Raw genomic sequence first — 18,130 nt, 5'->3', positions numbered from 1 at the left:
GGTAACTTTTTTCCGCAGCGGTATACAGACTTATACAGACATTTTTATGGATTATACAGACTTGCCAAAAAAAAGTCTGGCATCTCTGCTTGGAAGTCAACCACTGAAACATTTCAATTAGAGCCGCCGACCGAATTAGTCGCCGCTTTTTGCTCAGCGAAGACACCAACCTGCACAATCTGACACTAGCCCATCATATCGAACAAAAGCGGCTGTCTGGTGATTTGCAAAATTTCACCGCCCTTCACACTCGCCACACCCCACACAGCGTACACAGGACAATAAACAACCGTGCGCATCCATGCTAGTGTGCGTGTTCTTTCAGCTTGCTTCGCGCCGAGCGGAAAGGCAGCACATGGTTTTTCCGACCCCACCCGTATCCTAGCGCGCCATTCCATCACACCAAGCTTGGAATCACCCCGACAAACTGTCCTCGTTGTCGTCTGTGCTTCTTTACTGTTTCTACCGAAGCTGGTAGTCGTTCAGGCGGCGTCGACGTCGGCTGCCGTTTGCGTAGAGAATCATCATACTTGCGTTATCATTGTAGTGTTGTTAGCTCCCGGGGGGGATGGAGCTCTAGGGGCGGAAAATCGATAGCCATTCACGAACACAGTGAGAAACCGTGTCGAGGAAATGCTGTCCTCTGGTGTGCTGTGCAGGAAAGTGAAAATTTTCTCGCAGTTGCAGATTTGACGTTTAGCTTACAACAGGCTCTTGGAGAGGCCGTAGTTCCGCAACCGTAGTAGAACAGACAGTACTTTGAAATTTTAGCTAATACCGAAATTGAAATCCGGCAGGTAATTTAAAACCGATATACATGCGGGAACTGTGCCTTTCTGGCCACCGTAGCAAGTGTATGTGTGCATATGAAAAAAAAAGTTTTTGAATTAATTGTCCGCATGGTTCTGATCGGTGGAGGTGAAATTTTCGAAGAATATTTGAAGCAAACAAACAGTGATACCCGTGTGTGTTTATAAATTTTATTTTTAGATTCAGAGGATTGTTATTAAATCAATAATTTTCTTGTATTTAGGATACAATGTTACTAAAATTAGGGGGTTGACGTTTTGGTGCCAGCAATACACGGACAGCGGATGCGAAGAAAATTGGGTGAAGGAAACCCTTTTCTGTGAGTGTTCGGAAACAAGTGGCGTCCTGTTTAGAGGAAATGGATGTCAAGTGACATAATTCTTCGCCAGCTTCGATCGAATTGTGTGCTCCCCTATGGGGTGATGATTTCAGTGTGTGTGCGAGTGTTTTCGCGTTCCGATACAGTGTGAGGAAAAGCGTTTTTTGTTGTGTTGCGAAAATCTAGTTTACGAAAAGCAACGAAAAAAAATAAACTAAAGCTGATTTGTGAAATTGGATTATTTTTCAAGAACGACGACAACGTGTTGCGAGCAGCGAGCTATCGAAAAGCCCCTGCTTGCAGCATTCATCGCCTCGTTTGCCGGGGGAATTAGCTACAGAACTTCACACAGGTGTATATATGTAGGTGATTTGTCGCCTGTCGGGACGATTGCCATCGGCCGCAAAGCTTATCAATAATTCTTTCACACGCCAATCGTTGGGATCGATGCCAAATTCATTTCTTCTACGCCGGTTTTCACAGTCGTGAGAAGCGGCTAACGGGTGAAAGGACCTAGACAAGACGGTAGGTATATTTTTTTTGGTCGAGTTGGGGCAGCAAAAAACAAGTGTGTAAGTGTGTGTGTGCTCGCAGATATACCAGCCTGTCTGTCGGCTGGCTGATCGTTTACATATCTCTAACATTAAGGCGCCGGATGCATTCAAACGGAACTGGCTGCAAATTGCATAACATCCGGGCGACACCACTGCTGCAGCTGTCCGTTTGAGAAAAGTCAAGGCCGACCTCGATTTAGAATCTCGGTTCTATTACACGACGCCTATATTTACTCGCACGGTTTGATTTGCGATTGTCACGCTCCACTTGGCCCGTTCGTGACAATTTTTCCCCCTCCATACATTTCGGCCAAGTGGTTTTCACCAGCAGAAACATTTCGAAATCAAAACAAGCACAAGCAAATCGATCTTTGCTCTTCTCGGTCGTAGAGCGAGCGGCTAATGGTGCGCGATCGGCATGTGGGGAAGTTCACGATCATCTAAAAATAGCTCCGTTCGCAAAAGACCAGAACCACGGCCCGGTAAAATGAGCACTGTTGTGCATCTGTCCGGTGTCGTTTAATGGGACGCTATAATCGGTATTTCTTCTAGCGATATCAAGGCGAGCAATGGAAAATGGCAGTTTAATGTGTTGGTCAATTGCTACTTGTATTGTACTCTAATTAATCACTGGGAGTTAGCCATCCCAGTTGCGCTAATTGAAATGAATTCGCGTTGACGCTGGCTGTTGTAATTCTAAAAATGTGCGTGATGACAAAGGAAAAAAATTCTTCCTTCTTTTTCGCATGCAAAAAACAAACAAATATCAACAACACCGTCAACGCGAATTGGCAGAAAGTGCATCTCTCTCTCGCAGTGAGCAAGTTTTGTTTACAATCGAAAATGCCACTTAAAAGCACACCCCAACAGACGTACCACAAAATTACAAGTTAGTCGGGACCACAATTTTCTTAGAATTTTGTATGGAGTGGTACAGCTGTTTCTCTGTGATAATAGTATAAAAGATAACAGACAGCCACTAGAATATTGAACCATATACAAACAGGCGTATCACTCCTTAAAAAATTCTAAGAAAATTGTGGTTCCGACTAACTTGTGCGCACCTACTGGACATATTCCACAAAAGATGAACTTAGTCTTCCTGCTATTTTGGCAGCACTGCGAGCAACAACTGAGCTCAACACAAAAAAGCACACCGGCGACACCACCGTTGCGGCAAGAATATTCCGCATAACTATAACTCATTTGAATTTACCGTTATTTTGATCCGCGAAAATTAATTTCGTAGTACGTTTGTTTGTCTGTGATTGAACGCTGCTTGAACGAAACAGACATTTTAAAGTGTCAAAATTGTTTGTGAAACTATCATACTTCTAACAAAATTTAGTTTCAAAAAACGCCAGAACTCATGTGTTGCATCAAATGGTTGGATCTGAATAGCAATTTCGATTAGATTGCCCATGATCAGAACGTAGAATATAGGTGTACATATGTAGTGATATTTATAATGCTTTTCCCTGTTCCCGCAATCGGAATGAAAAACCAATCAAATCTCATTGAAGTACTCTCACAGGAGATACAAGAATCGCATTTCCTCGCGGTTTGCAACACGTCGTCAATATATGTATTCTACATATACATAAGTTGCGATGTAATTATCGGTAGCATAAACTCAGTAATAATGAAGTCGGTATTGCTTCGCTTGATTTAAGGTAAAATAATTTCACCCACTTCAAATTATGAATGCTGTTAGTTACAGACATTATATATTTCAAAGGCACAAATTCTCACAACTTACTTTGAAACCCTTACTAATTGAACGTATAATGTGTAACTGTATCAACAAACAAAAAGCTTTTATGAGCATCTAAATAGTACACTACTGCGGTTCGCCCCACCAGATTGTGGTCGTTGTTGTGATTTAAAGATAAACTTTCGAATATATGTATGTTGAAAGAAACCATCGTCATGTTACACCCCACCCCCGGCACACTTGCACTTATGCTGATGGAAAAAAGAAAACATCTGGAGCAAACTGGCGGCGGCAAGCAGGTGCATGTATAACGGACAGTGGATCGTGTTTCCGAAAGATAACAGTAACTTCAAGTATCTTCTTGTCCGCAATTCATGTTGCAGTGTATTACATTCTCTCCAGTGGCTTTTCCTCTCGCTCCTGTGTGTCTGTTATAACCCTTCGAAGGCCGCTGTCACAAAAATTGTGATATCTTGAGCGAACATGCTTCTAGCCGAAGCTTTCTTGCTATTGGCCGATTAGGCGTGCTGTTTAAAAACATGGAATTGAAAGGGTTAAACAATCTACGTGACTCGTCCCGACTACTCCACTAACCGGAGCTCGGATTTTAAACATACATATATCACATTCTTCGGAGGCTGCGGAACACATTTTCTTCGAATAATAGGGTGGCATACAGTAGCGACTGAGCCAATACAAACTTACTCGATTTAATTTACCTAGCGGTGTGATCTGAACTCTCTAATGCGAACTTTTTTGTTTGTTCAAAACGATTGGTACATCAAGGTTCAAAAGTCTGTCTAACAAACAATTGTACTGAATAAAATAGTTTATAATTTATAAATAGCTAAATAAAGTCGGCTCGGCTTACAGGTTGTAAGATATTCATAAACAAGCTATGAACAAATATAAGAAAAAACATGCCTGTTGTTTCTGGTTCCATTCGATGATCAATTTGTATGCGTTCATACGAGCTTTCTTTGACTGATGGGCCAGTATTGGAAACATTCGGTGTAGTACCGGATAATTTAGCTGTTGCCTCTTCCGTCTCAATGAAGGTATTTATGCGTTTTTTTTTTTTTTTGAAGATCACGACATCAGAAGTTTTTTTTTTTAAATGTTCATTCCACTAGTCACCGTTATTCAAGACAGACGAGTTTTATTTATACTTTCCAAGTGGTTATGGGCCCAGCGTAAGGGAGGCCCAGAAACGGAAATTATCGAGATATTGAATTTTAATTTGAAGCAAAAATGTTCACGGGCGAAAATTCAAATTTTGCGCAGCAGACTGGAGATGGAGATGCCAACGAAAGAGGCACTGGAACTAGAAGCGTTCGAGTTACCAAAGGCTCTAGTGCAGGATGCAGCAAACGCGAAGGAAGCTTGGAAGAAGCTGGCATCCGCTTTGCAGGACAGCGGATTGACCAGGAAAATCGGATTGCTTCGGAAGTTCACGTCGGTTCGGCTGATCAACTGTACTAGTGTTGAAGCGTATGTAGACGAACTGATGACCACAAGCCACAAGCTCGCATCCGTTTGGTTCTAGGTGAACGACTCCTAGCTAGCGACAATTTTGCTGATGGGCCTTCCTGAACAGTATGAGCCCATAATCAACGGGCTATAGGGAGAACATCAATGGTTACCGTCTCTATGATCCTAGTGGTGAGTTTGAAACCAGTCGAGATGTAGTGGTCCTTGCCGAAGGTGCAATGAATGCAAAAATAACGTGTGACCAAAATGCATAACCGGTGGAGTTCATGGAGCTTCAGTTAGAAGAGTTGCTGGTACCAAGCATTGCGGATATGACCAATGAAAATCAGTAAAATGCAGAAGTTGACGTAATCTCGGATGATAATAACCAGAGCTCCGACGATACTCTGAAGTTGCAGATGCAGTCGACAATGCACTTTTCCCGAAACTCGATAGATCAACTAATTTACAGCAAGAACCAAGGCGCAACGGTTGAGAGCGCTGTTATCCAGGCATGTAAAAAAAATTTTTAGACTATGGGGCATATTCTGATAATAGTTACCCCCCCATTTACCTCCTGATCCAACCAACGGAGATCTTGCGATGAACCCACGAAGCAGTTCTGCAAGGACCTGATAGGGATTATTGGATTCAAGCGATGAACGATGAGTTGGTGTCACTAAGCGAGAACAACACGTGGGTGCTGCAGATCTACCAGAAGGGAGAAAAGTTATTCAGAACAAATGGATGTTCAAAACGAAGCGGGGTTTTGATGGGGCCATTCAACGGTACAAAACTCGTGGAAGGATGCTCGCAGAGGCAAAATCTCGATTACGATGAGGTGTACTCTCCTGTAGTGCGATATGCAACGAAATGGGAAGGCAATCAAGCAGAGTATGGAATGCGCAGTTGGATAGTGTTCTCCAGAAGTTTGGTCTGATTCACTCTTCAGTAAATCGTTGCTTGTACTGGATGATTCATGAAAGTAAACTGACGTTCATCACGATTTGTCACGTTGATGATTTTTTGACTTTTACCAACGATCGAGACTTGAAACAAATATTGAAGATGTTCTTAAGTCAGCAGTTTAAAATGAAGGCTCTCGGTAAAGCCAAATTCTGTTTGGGTATCCGAAGAAAAGAAGGAAAGCTGTGGCTAGATCAACAGGATTTTGACATCAAAAGTTTGTAATAAATGTTTACTCCACTGTTAACCATAACTTAAGACAGACGTGTTTTATATGTACTTTACAAGTTGTTTCGTACTGAACATAGTACCTTGCTGCAGTCGGACAGGATGACGGATCTTTGATCAGTTTTTTGGCCTTGCGCTCCGAACAGAATTACCCTTGCGCCCATCTCTGAGAAACAACCGAGAGAACTGTTTGTTTGACTGTTTGTTTGTCTCGACATATAAATTGTTACTATATTATCACACAAGAATGACTGATTTTAAAAAGCTAATTTGACGCGATTTCACGAGTTTTCTAATTCTTCGCACTTATCAAACCATTTTAACAACTGCAACTGAAACATTTTAAAGTCACAAGGATTTCACTAAACGAAATAAAACTCCTCGCGGTAGACTCGAAAGTTCTTTATTTTAAAAGCAACCAGTCACAACGGTTGTTCGTACAAAAGTGACACTAACTTGCCGAATTCTATTTCTCCCGAGAAGTTTTTGGTGCGAAAGATTATCGCTCATAGTTTTGACAGTTCGGAAGTATTGCTAGTGTATTAGGAGGAACGGGAGGGAGAAACGGATTTTCAAATTCTGAAGGGAACATTCGTATACAGTAAAGTCTTTTTTTACACGGTTTTATTTCACACGATTTTTATGACGCTTTTCCAAATAACGCTTTTTTACGTCGTTTTCTCACTTTTCGTGTTTTTTTTACACGGTTTTATTTTGCACGATTTTTCGTTTTTGCGTAAAATTGGACACCTAACAAAATTTCCAATAGCAAAAGATGGTACTTTTTCAGTGGTAGTAAAATTGAAATTTCACCGAGTATTTTGCTCATTGACCGAGAATACAGCTATCAAATGTCTTCTATACATTTTATTCTAACTTTCTTGTACTTACTTTCACTAAACGCAATCTATTTTTATCAAAACACATGTTTTTCCTATATAACTTCATTTCGTCTTACTACCATTCGTCCATGAGCTCGTGGTGTTGATTTTAACAACAGCCTAAAATTAGGGCGAGAGCCGTGTGGTGGGAAGCGGATGCGCACAATACTCATTAAGGTGGTTCAAGGTTGCAAAAAGCAAGTTATCTCTTAGAAATCTTCATACAAATTAAGAATGCAATACAATCAGCGGAGTCACCAGTAATTGACTTTCGATAAGTTTAGGATTTTTGAGGGCTCAAATGGAAGCAAAAAAATTTTGTTCTGGCTATCTGCTATCAAGTCTCAGCTATCAAATTTAACATTTCCATCTGACGATGAACCGCTTTAATACTCTTAGCCAAGCAACGACATTTAGTTCTGGTGTGAATGAAAAATCGGTAGTTTCAGCAATTCTTTAATAGATGGCAGTACACAAACAGTTGCGCTCACTGGTGTAATTAGTGTCCCATTGTTACCGTTAGTAACAGTAACGGTAACAGACTATAGTAGGCTGTTTTTTACACAGTTTCATTTTTACACGTTATTTTACACGATTTTCTTTACGACGTTTTTCCAAATAACGCGGTTTTTTACACGGTTTTTTTTTGCACGGTACGTAGAACCGTGTAAAAAAGAACTTTACTGTATTACATAACGCCCTTAGGAGGGGAAGGGGGGTGTTTAGCGGAATTTTACACTGCGTGAGGTCATGGTGTTACGTGGAGTTGGGGGTTATTTAAAATTGTCAAATTCCGCGTTACCGTTACCGCGAATGTTCCCGAAGGAGATATAGTCGAAATGGCGGAATCGTATACACTCTACTTATTAACTGCCAGAAAAGGGAAAATAGAACAAGATTATTATTTATTTGGGCACGACGTCAGTGTTTTCAAATATATTGAGTAGAGAACATATATAAGTACATTATCATCCAGGGTTTTTTTTCAAGTTTAGGATTTTGCTTATACCTGATTTGTTTAATTTCTCATTAAATTGTTACTGCATGCTCATTGAATATTCTTGAATTGATTTAAAAATATCTTAATTTTCTTGCCTTACGGCAAATGAATTTATAATTGTGGCACGCTGCCACTCTCATCCCGTAGGGAAGGGAGTGTTTTGCGCAAATGTGTAGAAAAGCACAATTTTTCAACACTTTTCGTTTTGAAACTAAAAAAAGGTTGAAACTTCTAATATCGATATATCCTGGTGGCTTATAAAAGACATTATTTTTGAATCATATATGAATATTTTACAAGCATTATAACGCGCGCGTCACTCCTAGTTGAAAATGATTTCGTATAACCGAACAGTGATCGAATACGTGATCGCTAGGGTGCCATGGATTTAATTCGCTATAAAACACGACTTCCCGATGTCCGATTGAGCTGAAACTTTGCGTAGAGACTCCTTTCGAGAAGACGAAACTTTTGAGTCCTACCGCTAAACAAAATTCGAAGATCAAATTTTTCCCATACATTACATTGGGATCCTGCATTCGTTTCTCTGCTATCGTCGAGAACAGAAGCATCTGAAGATAGCTCGTGATTATTTTGCTCGATCGAAAAAACAATACCGCTTTGTGTGTACGGTACGCGTATCGCTTGTGTTTTTCGATACCGGTCTGACTAGACAATAGCTGTCTAGCAGCCGGAGCAAATTCCCCGCGTCGCCGGGCGCTGGTTGTCCAGTAGCTGGAAGTAAATTGTGCATTGGGTGCTGATAGAACGGGTGCTGCTTGTGATTTTGATTCCGGTGCTGTGACAACAGAAGGCATCTAGCAGTCGGAGAAATTCCCCCGCCGCCGTCTACCCCACTAGCGGCGTGTATGATCTCTTCAGCCTGCCGCCGGTATATATATTTCTTCTACAATATTTATTCTTTTTTTCTATTTGATCCAACTTATTGAAAAATTGTTTTTAAAAATTAATACCAATTACTTGACCCCCCCCCCTTTCATTGAAATATTTTTCGTGTACGTGCGGTACAGCAAAACGCTCCCGCAAAAAATGGCGAACACGCAGATGGAACTTTTCTTGGATATAGAACCAGATGGGGAAGAAATTGAAATGAAAATTTGAAATGAACGTTTTTTGTGGCGATGGAGCTCGGTTGCAGTGTAACGTCTGTTAGTCTGTGCTTTAAATATCATCCAAATTGGCAAGGACCTGGCAAAACAGTTATCGGCCGTAACCGAGATTACGAAGGTGAGGCCGAACAAACTGCGAGTTGTCGTGAGTAGCTTGAAGCAAGCAAATTAAATTGCTAGCTACGAGCTCTTTACAAGAGAGTACCGCGTGTACATCCCTGCCAAGGACGTGGAGATCGACGGTGTGGTTACCGAAGGAAGCCTCACGGTCGATGACATTTTGCGTCACGGGGTTGGCTGTTTCAAGAACCCCCTGATTCAAAATGTAAAGATACTGGATGTCAAGCAATTGCATTCAGTATCCATCGAAGAAGGGAAGAAGAAATTCCTCCCTTCGGATTCCTTCCGGGTGACATTCGCCGGATCTGCACTGCCGAGCTACATAGCTTTGGACACGGTTCGTCTGCCTGTACGCCTGTTTGTACCGCGGGTCATGCATTGCCAAAACTGCAAGCAGTTAGGTCATACAGCCACCTACTGCTGCAACAAGGCACGCTGCAGCTAGTGCGGAGGCAATCATGCTGAGACCGCTTGCAGTGAGGATACTGAAAAGTGTCTTTACTGCGAGGGAACTCGGCATGACCTTTCGGCGTGTCCCGCGTACAAACAGCGCGAGGAAAAAATTAAGCGTTCCCTCAAGGAACGATCAAAGCGCTCTTTTGCATAAATGCTTAAGAGGGCTGAGCCACCCTCGACAGGAAACATCTTTTCCTTTTTGCCTACCGATGAGGGTACATCTGACGATCCTGTCGACGGGTGTTCTTACGCCATGCCAGAAGGATCTAGGAAGAGGAGAATTATCCACTCTCCTAATCTTTCTCGCAAAGGTCGTAAGATAACCCCTAGCGGAATGACCAATAAGCCAACACAAAAAGGAAGCGGTGAAGAAAAACCGAAGCATGTACCTCCCGGGTTTAATTTTAAATCAAACCAGGAGTACCCACCGCTTCCTGGGGCACCAAAAACCTCTCGTGAACCTATTTCTCGATCAGAAAATAGAAAAGAAACTGGGTTCATAAAATTCTCTGATATTGTGGATTGGATATTCAAAACGTTCAACATACCAGATCCCCTTCAAAATATTCTTCTTGCCCTTCTCCCTACAGTGAAAACCTTTATGAAGCAACTCGCAACAAGTTGGCCCCTCATTTCAGCTATCAAATCTTTCGATGACTAAAACGGCGGAAGAGGTTAGGAATTTTATCACTGCATTACAGTGGAATTGCAGAAGTATCATCCCCAAATTCGATCTATTTTCTCATTTGCTAAACACATACAATTGTGATGCGTTTGCGCTCTGTGAGACTTTTCTCAATTCAAACGATCAACTCAATTTCCACGATTTTAACATTATTCGTCGAGATCGAGACTCACACGGTGGAGGCATACTTTTAGAGATCAAAAAGTGCTATGCTTTTTTCAGAATCGACCTCCCCTCGATCTCGAATATAGAAGTTGTTGCTTTTCAAACGAATATGAATGGAAAAGACCTTTGCCTTGTTTCGTTATATATTCCCCCATCCGTGCGGATTGAACAGAAGCAACTTATTGATATAGCAGAATTGCTTCCCGCACCTTTTTTTGATATTGGGAGATTTAATTCTCACTGTTCGCTATGGGGGTCGCTGTACGACGACAACCGATCTTCTTTAATCTGCACCCAACGCAAACGGGGAATATTTTATTACTTTTGGGCAATTTTTTGTTACTTTTTGTGTCTTATGACTGCGCATTATACACAAAAAGTAACAAACAAAAAGTAATAAAAATTATGACGGCCACACGCTTGTATGTGTTTCTGCAGGAGCTGCATTTGTATTGATGCAACGATCTGGTTCATTTTTGTCTCCCTTCATCCACACATAATCAGAATCTCAACCGTCAACCTCAAATGTCCAATTAGAAACACTTTCGTTTCGTCTCCCAGTGTTTACTTGAAATGGAAATATGTAATACTGTCTGACCAGAGTTGCCGAAGTTGCGAATATTGTTCTGGAAGGGCACGAGTTTTGTATATTCAAACAGATCTAAATGAGTTTCCATGAACCAATGATTATGTGCTGTAAAAAAGCTTGCAAGAAAGCGAATGTTTTTATTTTTCTCTAACGCAGTTTACAGATCGTGATGTCATTTTAAGGCGCATTTCAAGTCTTTGAAATCATCAACGTTTGCATACTTTATGACGGGGAAAATGTTGCTTGGCAGCTCTTGTCATATTTTTTCGCTACTCCGTATGCATACAACGAGCGAACTAATACACGCCCACCGGATGAATTGGAGATTGAAGAAACTTGTAACATGTGCAACTTATGCGACGGTGTGATTTTTTTTTTGACTTGAGGTGGAAAGGGAGCATTTTTCGACAGAAAAAACGTTGCATGTGGTTGAAACGACCATTATTAGATAGTCGTACTCTCATAACACGTGCTAAATATATGACAGTATGTGTTGTTACTTAACTGGGGAAGAATTTTATTGCTTTTTAAGTAATGGATTTGTTACCTAAAAGGTAATTTTGCGCTATTGCTTTTAAAGTAATAAGGAAAAGTTTTGCGTGTGTAACTTGATCGACGACTTCAATATGACAGTTTTGAATACTGAGGAAGCGACACGTGTACCTTATCCTCCAGCACGTGAAAGCGTGCTTGACCTATCCCTCTGCTCGACATCACTAGCGTTAGATTGCCAGTGGAAAGTAATCAACGATCCCCACGGTAGTGATCATCTTCCAATCGTTATATCAATTGCTAATGGTTCAACTCCCCCGAACCCAATCAATATTTCCTACGACCTTACACGTAATATTGATTGGAAGTGTTATGAGTCTATTATAGCGCAATCTATCGAGACTCACGAGGAACTTCCTCCGGAGGAAGAATACGCGTTCTTAGCTGGCTTGATAATTGACGCCGCGACGCAAGCTTAGACGAAACCGATACCCAGGGTAACGATTAGACAGCGCCCTCCCAACAAATGGTGGGACAAAGAGTGCTCTGAGCTTCACGCGCGAAGGTCCGCGGCGTATGAGGACTACCGGGAGTACGGCACTGTCAACCTGCTTCGAAAGTACGAGGCACTGGGCAGGCAGATGAAGAGCTTACTAAAGGCGAAAAAAAGCGGGTACTGGCGGCGGTTCGTAAACGCGTTGTCGAGGGAAACAGCGATGAGCATTCTTTGGAATACCGCCAGGCGCATGCGGAACCGTGACGTTTCGAATGAGAGTGAGGAGTATTCAGATCGCTGGATACTCGGTTTTGCCAAAAAGGTCTGTCCGGACTCTGTACCGGAACCGAAAACCTTTCGCGACGCGTTTTTAGTAACTACAGAAGAGCCTCCATTTTCGATGTTGGAATTTTCAATGGCTCTCCTGTCGTGCAACAATAAGGCTCCAGGGTTAGATAGAATAAAATTCAACCTGTTGAAGAATCTACCCGACTCTGCAAAAAGACGCTTGTTGAGTTTGTTCAACAAGTTTCTTGAGCTAAATAATGTTCCGCATGACTGGAGGGAGGTAAAAGTCATTGCTATTCGGAAACCCGGAAAACCTGCCTCTAATCACAATTCATATAGGCCGATTGCGATGCTCTCTTGCCTCCGGAAATTAATGGAGAAAATGATCCTCTTACGGTTAGACAAATGGGTCGAAACAAACGGGTTACTTTCAGATACTCAATTTGGCTTTCGCCGGGGCAAAGGGACGAACGATTGCTTAGCGTTGCTTTCTACTGAAATTCAACTCGCATTTGCTCGAAAAGAGCAAATGGCTTCTGCGTTCTTGGATATTAAGGGGGCTTTTGACTCTGTCTCAGTAGAAGTTTTAAGTGAGACATTTCATTCGCAGGGACTTTCACCAAATTTGAATAACTTTTTGCTCAATTTGATGTCAGAAAAGCATATGTATTTCTCACATGGCGATTCGACAACTTCCCGAATTAGTTACATGGGCCTTCCCCAGGGCTCATGTTTAAGTCCTCTCTTATATAATTTTTACGTCAATGACATCGATGAATGTCTTGCAAATTCATGCACGCTAAGGCAACTTGCAGACGATAGCGTTGTATCCATTACTGGTAGCGAGGCTAGCGATCTGCAAGGACCATTTCAAGATACCTTAGACAATTTGTCTGTATGGGCTCTTGAGCTGGGTATCGAATTCTCTCCGGAGAAAACTGAGTTGGTCGTTTTTTTCTAGGAAGCATAACCCAGCTCACCTGCAGCTCCTACTAATGGGTAAAACGATCACTCAGGTTTTAGTCGCTAAATATCTCGGGGTCTGGTTCGACTCTAAATGCACCTGGGCGTGTCATATTAGGTATCTGACACAAAAATGCCAACAGAGGATTAATTTTCTTCGTACGATTACCGGAACCTGGTGCAGAGCCCACCCAGGAGACCTTCTAAGGCTTTACCAAACAACGATATTGTCAGTTCTTGAGTACGGCTGTTTCTGCTTTCGCTCCGCCGCGAACACGCACATTATAAAATTAGAGAGAATACAATATCGTTGTTTGCGTATTGCCTTGGGTTGCATGCAGTCGACCCATACGATGAGTCTTGAAGTGTTAGCGGGTATTCTTCCGTTGAAACATCGTTTTTGGAATCTCTCTTACCGGTTGCTAATTCGATGCACAGTTATGAACCCATTAGTAATTGAAAATTTCGAGAGGTTGGTCGACCTTCAATCTCAATCCAGATTTATGACTTAATATTTTGACTATATGGCTCAAGATATTAATCCTTCTTCATACGATTTCTCCAGTGTCGCACTTTTAGATACTTCTGATAATGCTATATTCTTCGAAACTACCATGAAACAAGACATTTCTGGTATCCCGGATCAATTGCGAACCCAAGAGATCCCTAAGATTTTTTCCAATAAGTTTAAACATGTTAGTTATGATAAAAGGTGTTTTCCACGAAAATTTTACCGCCTCCTACAAACTCGATGCTCCTGCTTTCGTGTACGTCGCAGAACTTGCTGCCATTCAGTACTCTCTTGGGATCATCGAAACCCTGCCCATAGACCACTACTTCATCTTCACAGATAGTCTCAGTGCCATTGAGGCTCTGCGATCGATGAAGCCTGTGAAGCACACCCCGTATTTCCTGGGGAAAATACGGCGGTTTTTAAGTGCTTTAACAGATAAAAATTACCGGGTTACCTTAGCGTGGGTCCCTTCTCATTGCTCGATTCCGGGTAATGAAAAGGCTGACTCTTTAGCTAAGGTGGGTGCTATTGATGGCGATATTTATGAAAGACCAATTGCTTATGATGAATTTTATAGCATTTTGCGTCAGAGGACACTCAACAGTTGGCAATCATCATGGAATTCAGATGAACTGGGACGGTGGCTACATTCCATTTTTTCTAAGGTATCGACGAAAGCATGGTTCAAGGGGTTGGATGTAGGTCCGGACTTCATTCGCGTGATGTCCAGACTTATGTCCAATCACTACACGTTAAACATGCATCTCTTTCGTATAGGGCTTGTAGACAGTAATCACTGCATTTGTGGCGATGGCTACCATGACATCGAGCATGTTGTTTGGTCGTGTGCCGAATTCTGTGGTGTTAGGTCCGAGCTTATAGATTCCCTTCGGGCCCGAGGAAAACAACCGAACGTACCCGTTAGAGACATTCTGGGAAACGGTGATCTCCACTACATGACACAGCTATACTGCTTTCTGAAAAACGCTGACATTAAAATTTAAAATTTTGTTTGTCTATTTGTCAGATTGAGGATACAAATATGCTATGCTGAAGACACGGAAACGAAGAGCCCGCATCTATGCTTACACAAATATTTTGAACCCGCACCAAACAAGAATACAATTGCTCTACCAGTTGAAAATCAAAGTCAAAATTGTATCTCCCCTCCTCTCACCTTAAATCCCCACTAGCTCGTAGTCGGCCGCGAGAATAAATAAAAGGCCTCCCTCTTTTCCCTGCTAACGTAGAATTAATACGAATTGTACTTGGCTCAGTAAAACATAAAATGTATCGTGCCGTGTCAAATAAACTAATTTTAAACCTAAAACATTGGGATCCTTATTCAGACATTGTCACAAACCCGCACAATTCATCAGTAAAAAGTTTAATGTTCATATATATTCTGACTTTTTAAGCTTTTGTATCACAGAGGGAACAAATTTCGCTAATTTTTTTATTTTTTTTTTATCATACATTAGGCAACTGTTCGGAAAACAATGAAAAAATCGGTTGTGAAAGACAGGGAAAAACTTTCTTCGCCCTTTTTTCACGAATGGAACAATACAAACCTGTGTCGTGAAAATCGCGTTGGAGAAAAATTTGGCTCTAGGTCCGTTCCATACTGGGTTGAATAACCGGATTATTGTTCTAGATGAAATCCACGGTGACTGATATCCTGAAACGTCGTTTTGCAGCGTCGCTTCACATAAACCAATTAGAGAGGACCGTCACTATGACAAAACGTGTCCTATCGTTTTGAAAAATTATGATGCAAAGGCTGGAGCGCTTGTTCAGCTACAATTCAGTATCTATGCAACCAATTTCAAGTTTTACATGTTAAATTAGAGCCTATGCATGTATGTAAAAATATACGAGTCTGCAATGCGTACTACCAGTAACCTCATGAGCATGAGTTCGACATTCGAGACTGGCAGTGAAGTGATTTGATTCTAAAAAGCCTATTTTCATCAACAATAACATAAAATAAACAATAGAAAATACACACAAATGTGCAAAAAATCGAAAGATTTAGTTGTGTTCAAGTCGCCTAAACAATAAACATTTGTCAAATAAAGGCGAATACATAATTTGAAATATATTTATCGTAGCTGTGTTAAAAAGCTGAAAAAGCGCAAAGAAAGACAGAACATACAATTCTAGTCATGGAATTGTTAAATAGGCGCTTTTTTAAACTATAATCCAGCTTCAGTTAGCTGTAGAAGAGTTTTTCTACAAGCTGTGCAAAGGATGAATAATTGCTTCTATGAAATCGACCTCGTTTCGCTATTGAGGAAACCAAAAATAATAAGTTCTTCAAAATCGACTGATTGAAAGCTGTTTAAGCTGTTAGCTGAATAAGATTAGTTATAAAAACGGTTATTCAGCTAAAAAATATTTCTTGGGTGGTGCTTTGTAAGAACTTTTCAAATGGAATGCAAACAAACATTATTTCTAGATTAAAAAACCATCGTCGAAAGCGAAACCGCTTGGTGAAGTTTTTGCTAAACTTTTGGTGTAATAATTGGAATATCTTTCCAATTACATTTTATTCTCGCTGACGTTAACTGACGACAGACATTAGGATGAAGTTCAAAATCCTGGTGTGATATCAACTAATATGCAATGGCTTCTGATCACATCTGTTAGATATAACTCATTAACTAATTGCTTCTAAATACATTGAATAGCCGTAATAAAGATTGAAAAACGAATTAACTTGAAAATAGGATGGTAAAAGATTCGAAACACATAGTTCAGCAGGTAGGACTTAAACACACAACTCCTAAAACTTATATAGTTATTTTTATCACGACTCGATTCTGTTGAAATTTCGTGTTCTGATCTTCAACCATGGAAATCGATAATTATCAGCCCACCGAAGTGGACTCTGTAATATGTATTAAGGTTACGAACTACCATAAAGCCTCCTAACATAGCTCTACAACTGGTGAAACTTTTTTTATAAATTCAACCAATCATCATTAAAATAAGTAAAAAACTAACATCGTCAAAACAGATCTAATTTATACTAGTGCCTGGCTGACTTGGGCTGCTCCTCGTAGCCGCAGCACCGTATCAGATTTTCGAGTAAGCGAAAATCGATGTAAACAAATTACTTTACGGAGCTGGTGGCAAGCGATAATGGACTTGGCACGTTTGGAGCTTTTCAATGTTCGGCAAAGCATTTCACAGTAGAAGTCATATTAACTCAGCCAGATGAAATTAATGAAACCCTCAGGAAAAGGACGCATCGATTTTTCTTTCGTGCAACCAGCAACGCGGTGCGGCTTTCCATTGAAAGGACTCGTGTGCCTGATTGACTAACAGTCCTTTATATATATTTTTGCTCAAACCAGCGCATAAGTTCAACGAACGTCACCATCTTCAGCACACACCGGGACTATCATTGACATCCTTATCGTCGTCGACGCCGTCGTCGGTCGTTGACCAACATCTGCTGTGTGTGCAAACTCATCATAGCCTTTACACGTTTCCTCAGTGCACACTGCAGTTTGACGGAACATTGAGCAAACCAGGACAGACCTTCTCCTACCACAAGTCCAGGATCGTGAGGGTACATGTGGGAGACGCAAATAATCTCTTTCCACCACGGTTCTGTATATGTATAAAACTTTGACGAGGACGACTGAAAAGTTAAAAGCTAACTGAACGTCTCTTACTTTGTTCAATTTGCTGACAGCTCTAAAATTCAGCAAGATTGGTATTACATTTGATACCGATTTGATGCAGGTAATTATCCTCACCTGCCAATGTCAGCTTTGCATTTACGTTTGATAATTGTTCAGCTTCTCGGATATCGTCGGTTTCGTGCAACACTGGCACAACACAAATATCATAGTTTCGTGAAAAAGGCGTTTGAAAATTTGCGTCGAAAATTTATTTTTCGATTTTCAAGAAAACTTTAAAGTTTAAAATTACCAATCCTCATTTAACACTTTTAGGTCTATTATTCACAAATTATAAGCACGTTGTTCAAGTTAAAACCTTATTTTTACTAACTTCATGAAGAAATCTCGATTTGTGTAGCAAAGGCACTTCTAGTCATAACTCTGGATTTTTTGGGAATTTTGAAACGAGTTTTCGTGGGATGAAACTTCATTAGATTTCGCATCGTTTGCCATCAAAAACTCAAAAATGCAAAATTTTGAGTTGTGCCAGTGTTGCACGAAGCCGACGATATGATAATTTCCTCATAAACCAATCATCTTTCGTTATTGGAATTGTAAGCTTACCTTTTATCTGAGAGTGAAAAATGTTGATCAGGGG

The 18,130-nt window shown here is 41.0% G+C and overlaps 1 protein-coding gene across 1 annotated transcript in view; it reads left to right on the top strand.

Moving 5' to 3' along the window:
* Positions 1–550: 550 nt before the first annotated feature.
* Positions 551–18,130, top strand: part of LOC129723523 (tubby-related protein 4) — a 92,359-nt gene continuing 74,779 nt past the window's right edge. Inside the window, exons 1-2 of the mRNA XM_055677796.1 lie at positions 551–965; positions 1,034–1,654. The gene's annotated coding sequence lies outside the window, so the exon portion shown is untranslated. The remainder of the gene's footprint in view (positions 966–1,033; positions 1,655–18,130) is intronic.

The sequence above is a fragment of the Wyeomyia smithii genome, chromosome 1 (assembly GCF_029784165.1).
Source record: "Wyeomyia smithii strain HCP4-BCI-WySm-NY-G18 chromosome 1, ASM2978416v1, whole genome shotgun sequence".
NCBI lineage: Eukaryota > Metazoa > Arthropoda > Insecta > Diptera > Culicidae > Wyeomyia > Wyeomyia smithii.
This window is presented reverse-complemented; position numbering and strand designations above follow the sequence as displayed.